General features: G+C 37.4%; 1 long non-coding RNA gene across 1 annotated transcript; it reads left to right on the forward strand.

The window, feature by feature from the left end:
• The first annotated feature begins 910 nt into the window (after positions 1-910).
• On the forward strand, positions 911-7,535 carry LOC122087399. Its single transcript, XR_006142752.1, has 2 exons — positions 911-1,310; positions 2,749-7,535. It is a non-coding gene; the product is annotated as an uncharacterized LOC122087399 (long non-coding RNA).
• Positions 7,536-12,940: the final 5,405 nt, after the last annotated feature.

The following is a 12,940-nucleotide window of genomic DNA, read 5'->3' on the forward strand; positions in this document are numbered from 1 at the left end:
TCTAAATTTAAATGTAGGCATGGAAGTACAGTGTACGCTTGGGGTTCAACATGGACAAATAACAATTTATTATGTCTAAACCTAGGTAGTGTCTTGCTTTGTCTCTTTTGGTCAAGATTTGACATGATCATCAATGTATGAAGGTTGATTAGGAATTTGAAAATGGAAACAATGGAACCATTATAAATTCAATCCCATGATCACATCATCTATGGTGAGGAGATTCTCTCTTCATCACGGGTGAAGTAAAACTTAAAAGAAATAGAACTCTGCTAATCTGACGTAGGAGACACTTAGACTATGAAAGACACAAAAAGACCATGCTACCCCGACATGCACTAAAAATGTCCCGTAAGTCTAACATTTTATACCTCAGATCCAAAGGATCCTCATGCCCAAAACTTAATCCTAGACTTAATGAGACCAAAAGTATCTTATGGGCCTTTTTTTTTTTTCTCGTCTTAAATGCCCATACATGTCTTTTCCTCTCATTTGATGAGATTGGGTGACCTAGCTAGGTTCCATGGGTTATTGTCCATGGGCTCCCCCCTCCTATCAACAATGTCACGGCCCTCACCCTATCAGCCCATGGTTGAATTGTAAAATCGATCCACCCCTTTTGAATTGGATGGAGTTCCTTTGAAGTGTATAAGATATGTGGCGCATATTCAACGATCAGAAATATTCAGATACACAGCCTAAGACGCTCAAACTACCCCAAAGCATTCTTGATTATTAGATATGTGCTACAACTCGTGTAGAGCTACAGACGATCTTAATCTGAACCGAATCTGGCTCGTTGTGATAGCCTCGAGGTTTCAACCGGCCCTACAAGCAAAAGCAAGTGCACGTGAAATTGAAAGGAAGGTTGTTTTCTCGTTCGCTTGCAATGGTTTGATTTGAGGCCAAATTCCCTCGATCGCTGAGTCCCCTATCCGAATATCCCGAGAGGAGAGACTAAATTACCCAAAAAGACAGAAAAACCCTAGCAAGATCATGAGAAGTGAAGCATAATATCGACGGAAAAAGTGACAAAACTCATTGACATTTCCGTAATTTCAGTAACACTTAAACCCCGATTTTGAGCCCCATACTCGCTCTACCCCAAAAACGGAACGAATCGCATACTCGCAAGACGTAATGACGAGTTGACGACTTCTCCTCGCAATATCAAAATCTCCCATGAAGATACTTTCTCCCACTACCAATAGAGAGTATAGTGTTCAGCAGAGTTCTAATGGAAACAAACGCAGGCGAATCAATCGTTCATCGGCATTGAATTTCAGAACCGGAGTTTAGAAATCCAGAAGGTACACCTAAAACCCTAGAATAGATTAATCATTCATTCTTTTCCTGGATATTGTGAAAAAGCTTCCGTGTTAGCGTGTGGTTTAGTCTTCCTATCTTGATCCTCTATGGTTCCTGCTTTTAATGGGGAAAGGAAGACCCAGGGCAGTCGAGCAATGGGTTTATTTCTTCTTGAAGATCCCTCAAGTTTATTTTATCCAGTTGAAGAGGAATTTAAGGACCCTTTAGAGTTTATATAAAATATCAGACCACATGCAGACCCTTATGGGATCTGTAGAATAGTACCTCTACCTCCCAATGTTTTCCCCTCCTTTGGCTGCAATCATCGATTGATACTGATCAGATAAAGATTGCCAAATCTTGATAGATACTAATTTTGAAAATTTTAAGTTTCTATTTCTGTGCACCTGTCATATCTCTACAACCGGCCATTGGATTGCCTTAATTTTTTGGCCCATTAACCTACCAATAATGCCCTCTATTCGACCTTAATTTTGGTCTCATCGGGGGGCACAAATTTGTTGCTTCGGTTTTGTCCTATTGCTGGTTGGAACTCTTGCTGTTTTAGATAATTGTTAGCTGGTTGGCTTTCTCTCTTGCTGATTGGCTCTCTCTAATTGCTGGACGTCCTTTTATGGTCTTGTAACTGATCTGATGTTACTTTATCCTATTGGTGTAGCTCCTGGTTTGCTGATTGGTGGTTACGGCATTTTTCTGAGATCTTTGCTATTTTCTTTTGAATAATTCTGTCATAGCTGATCCAAAACCATTTAATAATGTTAATATTCAGATCATCGTTATAAAGTTGACTGGTGCTTCTAATTATTTACTCTGGGCTCTGGCTGTCAAGGTATATATTAATGCTAAAGGCAAATTGGATTATTTGACTCTGCCTCCCACTGTCTCACAATGATAAAATATATAAAGAATGCATGTGTGAATATGATACTCTGCTTGTATGATTATGGAATAGTATGAAACCATTAGTAGTTGCTAGTGGTGTTCCACACTACTACTTAAATGTGTTTGGGATGACTTGGGGGAGAGTTTCTCACAAGACAAGAATTTGTCACGTATTTATGACTTGTATGAAAATATATATATTTTTTTTCTTTCAAACAGAGTGGTAAATCAGTAGGAGAATAGTATAGTGTCCTTAAGGGCATATGGGAAGAGCTAAATGTCTACAAAACTTTCTCTATTGATCTTGACATGTTAAAATCTTAGTGTGCAAAGTCTCAATTTAAATTTCTCTCCTGTTTAGACCTTGAGTTTCAACTTATGAAAAGTCAATTGGTTATAGGAGAAAAGGTGCCTCTGATGAGTGCAGTGTTCTTTCAAATTCAATGAATTGTCTCTCTTTTCCTTGCCAAATTTGAATCCTCTTCTTCAATCAAGGATGGCTTTGCATTGGTAGTAACGGTCATGGACATGCCTCAGGTTTTTCTTGGTTGAGGTCGAGGTTCAAGGGTAGGGAGAGGATGAGGTGCTAGGGGGTTGAGGAGGACCACTACTTAATCAAGCTTTACGCAAGTTTTCTCATTGTGGTAATCCCAATCACTCCATTGACAAGTGTTGGGAAAAGTATGGTAAACATGAGTGGGCACAACAGTTGGTTAATTCAGCAGTGATTGATGGGTGTTCTAATGTGGTGTTGTCTAATGACACTGGGTTTGCTTCTACATCTGGAGCTTGTCCATCAAGCTCTATGCCTCGAGATGACCAAATGAGCTACTTAAACGTCTTCAACAGCTCGAGTCTTCCACTTCTTCATCCATTGCCACACAAGCCCACACAAGTACTACTGCGCTTTTTGCCTCCTCTCCTATTAGCTCAGTTTTTTACTTTAGTGCATTCAATCGTATGACTGGTAAGTCTAATGTCTTTTCTTTCTATAAAACTAGTCATCCATCCTGGGTTACACTCGCTAATGGAGCCTTTACTCAGGTTTTTGGTGGTGTTTGTATATCCCACTTCATCATTTTCATTGTCTGTTCTTCATGTATCTCAATTGCCCTTGAATCTTTTATCTGTGGTCAAATTAATAAGTCACAAAGTTGTTATGTCTCTTTGTATCATTCTTATTGTGCCTTCTAGGATATTCATACAAAGAATAAGATTAGTGGAGGGCATGAGAGGGGTGGTTTATATTTTCTTGATCGTGATTCTTTTTCTACTGTTGCATTTGCTGCTTCTGGTGGTGTTTCCCCCCTTGGATTGACATTATCAGTTAGGAATTTGTTGCTCTCCAAGCTTCAACAAATGGTTCAGGTGTTTAAAGCTGTCTTCTGTATAGGTGTGAAGCTTGTGAGCTTGGCAAACATCATCATACTTCCTTTCCTATAAGGGATGTTTTTAGGAGTCATTTTTTGTTTTGTTTTAAGTTCACTCAGATATTTGGGGTCATTTTCGTGTCCAGAGTCAGTCTGGTTTTATGTACTTTGTTAGTTTGTTACTTTTGTGGACGATCATTCATATTTGACTTGGTTGTATTTACTAAAAGCTCCTTCATAATTTTTATCTATTTTTAAATGCTTTTTGTAAAGGGAAAAAAAAAAGTTTGGTGGTTTCTTTTAATAACCTTTTTTTTCCGCTTGGATAATGCTTTGGAATATGCTACCATTTCTTATTTTTTCTCTAAGCATGGTATTTTACATCAAATTAGTTGCTCTCAGAAACATGGTGTGGTTGAACGGATGGACAGACACTTGTTAGGGATTGCTTTTTTTTTTTATGGTTTCATATGAATATTCCCAAAAGTTTATTTTGGAGAGGGGGAGGAAGCAGTTTTAACCACTTGTTACTTGATTAATCGCATTCCTTCTTTTGTACTTAAAATAAATCTCCTATGAGTATCACTTTTCCCTATTCTCCCTTATTTTCTTTGCCACCTCGTTTTTTTGGTTTACTGGTTTTGTTCATGTTTTATGTATGGTATTTATAATTATCTCCTCATGTGGTCAAATATTTTTTCTTGGATATTTGTGCACTTAAAAGGGTTATCGTTTTTACAACCCTATTAGCCACCAACAGTTTGTTAGTGCCGATATTACCTTCTTTGAGAGTACATGTATTTTTCTGGTGAGGGTCCTAATATGGCAACTAACATTTTCTAGTCTCCTCTTATCCCCAGTTTAGTTCCTTTTTTAGATTACTGACTCGGTCCACACCTCTGCAAGTTCATCATTGATGCTTTAAATCGTCACTTGTGGCTAAATTTCCTTCTTCATTCCCCTTTACTCAATTTGATTCTTTGGCTAGAGTTAGTTCTTTCTCTGCACCTATTGACTTACCGGTTGCTCTACGCAAAGATACTCATTCGTGCACCCAATGGTGTATGGTTGCTTACCTTATTGACGACTTTGTTTCTGTGTCCTATCTTCCATCTTCCCTATATAGTTCTGCTTTGTCATTGTTTGAACATTCTATCCAAAAAACCCATCATGAAGCATTGTCTCATTTGGGTGGAAGTCAGTTATGGATGCTCTGGTCTCCTGTAAGATGTGGACCTTGGTTGATCACCCTCTGGGTGAGGAGTCAGTGCGGTGTCGTTGGGTGTATACTTTCAAGTACATCCTTGATGGATCTGTTGAGTGGCCCTATTGGTGGCTAAAGGGTACACTCAGATTCAGGGTGTAGATTCTTTTGATATGTTTCACTTGTTGCTCAGGGAGGGGAAGTAGAGAACAGCCAGGAGACCTCCTGGTGAGCGTGGGTTTTTGGCACACTACAGCTCACCAACTGCTCTAGGCATTTGTTGTTACTTTCCCTTGCTATTAATCTTGATTGACCGTTATATCAGCTTGACATTAAAGATGCTTTTCCTTATGGTGGCATACTTGAGGATGTGTGCATGGAGCTGATGCAATTATCCGTAGGAATTAGGATTTATCTCTTTGAGTTAAAATTGTGATTTTCTTTTTACAATTTATTCTTTAATAGAGTCGTAGACAGAATTGCAGTTAGACTTTGTTTCCATTAGTGAGTGAGTCCAAGATAGAGTCAGATTAGGAATAGGTTTTGTTTTGCTTAATTCTATAATTAGTAGCTTGTAGTTCATCTTTGGACAAATTTGATTTTGGAATGAATGACAAAGTTTGAGTTGACTCGTTGATACTATTTGTTGCTTTCTATTTCCTTTACGATTCTAATGCTCTTCTCAGCTACCCTCTTCTCTTCCCTTCATTTTTCGGTTTAATCTTAGGCCTCGTTTGTTTGACGGATAAAAAGGGGTGGGAAACTTATGAATTGGGTCCCACATGTTGTGGGTTGGGTTGACAAGGAAAGGAAAGGAAAGGAAAGGAAGTGATGGAGTATTTAATTTTTAGTGGGGTCTACCTCTATGGGAAAGAGAGGAAAAGGAAATGGGGTAGGATTCTAAAAGAAAGAGAGGCAAGAGGAGGAGAAGAGAGAGAGACGCAAAACAACTTTTCCATGAAGGCCTACCAATTTTAGTAGGACTTTGGAAGTGTATGGGGTAGGAATAGTTAACTGCCACATCAGCAGACAACAATTATTATATTTTTGTCTGATAAGTTTCCCACCTAGCAAACAAACAACCGAGGTTTTTGGTATTTTGAGGAAAAATTCCTCATTCTCTCACCCATTTTTTTCCATCAGACAAACTGGGCCTTATTACACCCCCCTCAGTGCCCCCCCCCCCCCCCAAAAAAAAAAAAAAACCTAACTGATATTTCCTTCCTTCTCCCCTCTTTCTCTCTTCCTTTTGTTACACTGTTCTTATCTTACCCTGATACTGCCAAACCAGTTGATCATTGGGTCTAAAACTTCGATCGAAGGTTCTCTACCTTTAGGTGATTTAAAGCCTTGAATATCATCTTCTAAGACATCTCCAATTGTGAGAAATTGAAGCAGCAATCATGCTGTTCTTGAGTTTTCCTCTAGACCTGAATAGCAGAGGAATCGGTTCATGTCCTGATCTCGATTTTGAGTGCTGCTTGTGCAGAATCCATAGGGCTTAGGATTTGTGACCTTTTCCTTGAAGTCCCACGTCTATCCGATTCTTGTGGAGTGAGTTCTCTCACTCGAAATCGAACCTGGTTTCTTGTCACTTCAATTCCTGAACGTGAGCTGTAAGAAGACAATTGAAAATACCTTAAAACCTAATTTCCCAGAAATACCCTCCTTTAGGTTATTTTGATATTGCCCTAATTTTATTATCCCTTCCAAGTTTACCCCTTTTCCTATTACGTTGCATTCCACTTTGTTCTGGTTTCTTTATGATATGAAGCTTCGCCAAATTATGGTATTGCCAAAAATTCTGAAAAAACAGGGTACCGCTGGGAGAATTTTCCAGCAATATGTAGCAGGAAACAAGGACTTCGTTTACCCTCAACATTGTATAGAAGAATCTTGCCAGTAGGGTTAACAACACCCTGAAGAAATTATTTTTGTGCTGTAACTTTTTAAGTAATTATTATTCATCAGTACAATATGCTGGTGTCAATCAAGATCATAATCCTGGTGAGCACATGTGATTGATTGGAGTGGACCCCTATGCCTTTTGGATATGTCAGTGGTTGTAGTAGAACTTTTATTCTATATCACCAGGAACTGAAGTCAGATTCTTGCATGGCCTTCTGGATATGTCGTTGGCCATAGTATAAGTGTATAACTTTTATTCTATATTCCCAAGAACTGAAATCCGATTCTAGCATGATCAATTGGTGTTGAGTGCGTGTAATATATTGGGAATGGCAGATTAATGGTGTCTTGAATCATGTTGGATATTTTTTCACGTCATCTGTTGTAGTTGAATGGTGGAATGGTAAAGACTTAAATAGGTTTAGTATTTCTGCATGGTCTGATATCTCCTGCTTTTGTGGTTCACATTTGTTTTCTAGGTCTTGGAACTGTCGAACATTTTTTTTTAAATGTTTTTGACAGATCAAGCAGTGCCAATGAGGCGGAGCCCTGGGCACCACCATCCCGACACTCTGAATCGAAGAAGAGACCCAAGATAGTGAGGTCCAGGCATCCAGTAACAGAAAATGCTGGTTGGTGGTGATTGGTAACATCTTAAACTGTTCTAGTGAGACTGATAATTTGTGGTTGGAGAAACAGGAAAGCCTTTGAGGTAAACAGCTAGAAAAAGGTGCCATGTTTGAAGGTCTCTCTCCATTTTTACGAATCTAATATTGATGCTAATTGTAAACCATCATTTTAATCATTTAATTTATTCAATTGATTCATTTGTTACACCTCAATATTTTCTCCCAACCAGATATTCTAATTGCTTACATTCAAGTTTTGCCTTGAAAAGCTGATTCGAACTTTTGAACCTTCTCTTCTTCTTTTTCATCCTTGTTAGTGTTTGGTCTATTATCACAGTAAAGGTATGATACAAGTGGGTTGTGCTGCTGCTGCTAAAATCCAGTAAATGTCACATGTCCAAGTGAGTGAAAACTTAGAGAGTTAAAGGTAGTTTATATGATGTTGCGGGACTTTCATGAGAGCTGAAGAATATATATAGAGGTGGTCATATTGAACTCGACACCATAGTTCCTAGACTCGTGTAGCAAAAGCCATCCTTGTCCCTTTCGCTGGGTAAGTGTACAAGACTCCCTTTTTTCTGGGTAATTGTACAGGAGTCTTTTATAAACTATTCTTTAAGGACTTGTGATTGGCATCTCTGAATGTTCCAAATAAGGTTGTTGGTTCTTTATGAGGGAGGCTTCAAGCCTTCAATCATCCACGACAAAGCAGTGGGTGAAACAGAAAAGGAATTGCCCTGATTATCGGATCATTCAATGGACGAATGGACAGTTCACAAATTTTTTTTTTCTTCTCCGGATAGGTAGGCCCCAAGAAGTGTTGAACTCATTACCCTTAGTTGTGAGGTGTTGGTCTTTGCCAACTGCGCTAACCCTTTGGAGTTTATGTTGATGTTGAGGTGTATAATTTTTTCATGGGTGCGGCTGTAATTTTTTCCCGAGGGATTTTCTCCATCATTGTAGGCAAATTGGAGTTGTCATGTTTCGATTCTAAGACCAGGATTTCAATAAAGCTCACTTTTAAAAACTCGCCAAGAAGAGGGAGTCCAAGTACTTATAAGCCTTCACATCATATTTATTCACAAGTCATATCCAATGCGGAATCTTTTCTTTCTGTGTGGTGTGGAACCCTAATAAGCTATCCTATAACAAAATGAAAAGATCCCAAGGCAATCCTTTTTTGTGCCCCTGTATCAGCCAGTTAACAATATCATCACAAGCCATTCATTTATCTATTTCCTTCCCATCCTTGCTCTTACACTGCTTGTAGTCCTTGTAGTAATCCTTGGCTGTGTGCGTGTTTTGCACTCCCTGAAAATCCAATCCAGAATTCACAAAAACAACTAGTGATTGGGAGTTAGATAAGAAAATTGTTTCCCTATCTGCTGCACTAGAATGTGAAACATGGCTGCCATTACATCTCAAGATATGTCGATCAACAAATTACAGCCTTTGGAAAACTGTAGATACGAATATTTCCGAAAGGTGGCTTGAGAAAGATGAGAATCACCTGGAACAAATTAGCTTATTAGTCTTGAGGAATATAAAAAATAGAGGAAAAGAAGGTTGCTAGGCTGCATGGTGCTTATACACATATACAAGTAGGGCGAAATGATCACCCTATTTCCATGAAATGAAAAATCCCACCTTCTATTGAATGTCCTTATACGTGTTCTCATTAGTGTGGCCTCGCGTTAGTGTAGGGCCACAGACTTGTACTGATCCCCATCCTTAGCTTCAGACATAAATTTATGGAAAAAAAGATTAAAAGGTAGTGTGATGATGTGATCCCTTTACCTAGATAAAAAGAAGACGAAATGACCTCTCCGTTTCTCATGAAAAGTGAAAATCCCATCGGCTGCGTTTGATTGCAAGGGAAATGGGAAGTGAAGGGAAGTGAATTGATTTTTTTTTTCCCTTTTGAGTCGTTTGGTTGCAACAGAAGTGAAGTGACATTAATTTACCATAGTTGTTTGGTTGGATGTAAAATTGATGTAAAATAGATGTAAAATTTAAAAAAAAGAAATAATCCAACCAAACTCCTCAAAATAGATAAATAGATTGGAGGGAGGGGAAATAATACTTTTCAATCCAAAACCCACCTAGTTCCTCAAAATTTATATTGGATATGTGAATCAGGTCATTCAAAGTCTGTACCAAATCAAACCAAATGTCATCAAATACTATGTTCTATCACTAACTAAAATAAACCATTTCATTCTATATATCAAATGAATGCAGCATAAATAAATATTTAAAATAATATAAAAGATGATCACAAAGAAAACAGTAACAGGTCACAAGTGATAACGAGTGGAAGGTCCAAACCCAACAGGTCAGTAATGCTCCATTTGGTTGAAACCCAAAGTCTTTTGGTCAAAATAAACCAATTGAGTCGCATGAGAGAGAGAGAGAGAGAGATTGTTGAAAGTCATGAGCGGGGTGAGAGTCGCGAGAGTGGGAGAGATCGTGAGAGTTGGGTTTTTTTTCTCTCACTATTTTGGTGGGGAAATAAAAAGGGAATTTTTAATGGTTAAGTGAAATTTTTTCACATGTAAAATATATTTCCCTAGCAATCAAACATCTAAATTTATTTTTTCTGAGAAAATTCACTTTATATAAAAAATTTGCAGTCCCCTTACAACCAAACAAAGTCATCCTTATTGATATTTTCATGTACACTACCATTAGTTCTCATGTTGACATAGGAGCCATGCGACCACCAGGAAATCCACTCCCTATGTTTAGGTAGGGAACTGAACAAGTGGTTGAGGATTAAGTTCTTATTATTACATTTCCTTGGGAGAAGAAGGAAGGAATCGCATTCGAAGTTGACAACCTAGTAAAGAAGAAGTGAGAGAACCATTTTCAGATTTGCTGTCTAGCTAGTGGGTCCTACTTGTATTGAATTGAGGGGGGCACAACCATAACCACATCTCATAGAGATATGGCATGCCTCCTCCCCTAATGTGGGGCTTGACGTGTCTAAAAAATCTTGTCGACATCGTTTTTAACCTCACTCATTGGCCTTTCACACCACTTCTTCACATGATCATGTTTCTCTCTCTCTCTCTCTCTCTATGTTTGTATTTATATTGTATTGGAGGGATAAAGGATCTTAGAGGTTTTGAAGGTAGGGTTTCTCGATGGATATGATTTTGGATAGAATTAGAATCAGAATCAGTCTGATTTGATCTAAATCGGCTTCAACCAATTCTGATTTGGTCTTAGGATTCGCTATTAATATTGACTGTGATCGTTACCAGGTCAATGTAGATCAGTATCAGTGTCAATGTTGGATGTGATAGATTGATTCCATATATAGTTTATAGGTGATAAATCTTAGGAGAAAGAATGGTTCTTGATCACCCTCTACATTAAGACACATGGAAAGTGAAAAAACTATCCTACACCATGTGATTGATGTTTTCATCTGCTTTTTCATTGGTCCACATGTTGGCATAGAAGCCACGCAACCAGGACTACTTCCATTGCTCAACTTGTTTTTTTAACATTAGACACGACTCTTCCTTCCACTTCTATTCTTTTCCTTTAATGGAGGAATCATGGGGCACCATCAAAGTTCCATTTCAAATCATTCTAGACATTTCATTCGTGACATGATAGTGGTGCCACTTCCAGTGCCCTTTATTTTCTTGTCTCATTTTAACTTTTGTTCCACGATGATCTTATGTTCCCTTCCTTTTTTTTTTCTGATCTTTTTTTTTCTTAATGGTAGATTTAAGTGGACGACATAAATTAGGGGACCTTATATGTGCGACGACTGTTTGTGATATTTCATAGCCATTACAACTTGGACCAAGATCTTCTCTAGTGTCCTAATGCATCCAGTAATGGTATTGCCCTCTATGGTGCAAAAAGTCCTTGCAACATGTCCTCCAAGATGAAACAGCTCTTGGGTGGCCCTCTGGTTGATTGCACACTCAAACAACTAGGCCATATTGGGATCCAATAGTTGTGCTTATCATACACAAAACATAACCGTAATAAGGAGGAAAAACTCGAAGTACACAAATTAAAACTAGCAAAAGAGAGCTTTGAGAGAGCATGAGAATAATAAAAAAAAAAAATATTGTATAGAAGAGTGAGTTTCATTCTTAATTTATGGAGGGGAAGTACCATTTGGACACACATATCTGAATGGGTACAGTCTCCATAATAAATGGTAAATAATACATACTACTGCAAAGTCATATCCTTACGTATGGTATCATATGGTTATGTTTTTACACCCTTATGTAGAGATGTCTCTAGAAGATGACTACATATAGAGGTGTTTTTAGGAGATGTTCATATGTAAGGGTACATCTCTACAATCTACTTAAAAAAAAAAAAAGGTAAATCTCTACAAGGAAGAAAAACTTAGTACATATCTTTATGTAGAGGTACATCTCCACAAAGAGATGTGTTTACCAACTTAGAGGCATGTCTCTATACCACTTATAAATATAAGACAATCTGAATATTCATATCAAACGTATTTTCAAACCTTAAAATACAACAGACCCACCCTCAAATTTCTCACATGGCAAGAAGACATGACCTTGTCATGGTACAAATGTAACAAGGGTTTTTGTGCATATGATAACACAAAATTTAAATGCATTTCCTATGTAGTTTATGATCAATTTTAATAAACTTGAATATCTGTTAAAAAAAAAAAGGAAGGGAGAAAGAACTTTGCTGATTTGGCGTTAGCACAACACTAGCACACAGAGCTAATGGGAGGGTACACGGGAGCATCTTAGCATTTTAATGGATGGATACCTAAAGAAATCACACTCATTAAGTATTTTAAAATTTCATTAAATTAAATTTTTTTTTTTGGTAATTTAAGGATATATCTTGTTGTCATCAAAATAGTGAAGTGAAAAGTTGTAATCTTCTTTTGATTGTTTCTTGTTTAGTTTCAAAAGTCATTAATGTAGAGGTGAAAAAAAAAAAATTCAAAATAATTTGAAAATGACTTTTTTTTTTTTATTATTATTAAAATCTACCCATTTTCATGTAAAGATGTGTAATAAAAGGATTTTATTCTCATTAGGGAAAAAAAATTTTCTACTCCTTAAAAAAAAGAAAAAGAAGGGGGAGAAAATATGTTATACTAAAAAGATGAAAAAAAAAAAAAAACAAAGTTATAATATGTTTTTTTGGGAGAAAGAACCTTGCTAGTCTCTACTGTCTTTTGGCTACATTCAAATACAAGTCGACGTCAAAAGACCATGTTGCCTCCCACTCTGTGCGCTAAAGATGCTCCCGTGTACCCTCCCATTAGCTCTGTGCGCTAATACTGCGCTTATGCCAAATCAACAAAGTTCTTTCTCCCTTTTTTTTTTTTTTTTTCTTGTGAGATTTCTTTCCATCACCAACTTAGTTATGACAAGATTTTCTCTTAAATTAAATAAAAAAAATAATATCATAAAGGGCATGAAATTTCTGTGAACTAAGTACTAGTGAAATAACACTATTTGGAATGGAAGGAATATTGCATCTCTCAATCAATGCAACCTTTTGTTTTCCTTTCCCTTAGGATATGTTTGGTAGCCAAGAGATGAAAAGAAAAGAAAAAGGAATCTAGAAAAGAAAGAAAAAGAAAA

This window comes from Macadamia integrifolia, chromosome 8 (assembly GCF_013358625.1).
Source record: "Macadamia integrifolia cultivar HAES 741 chromosome 8, SCU_Mint_v3, whole genome shotgun sequence".
NCBI lineage: Eukaryota > Viridiplantae > Streptophyta > Magnoliopsida > Proteales > Proteaceae > Macadamia > Macadamia integrifolia.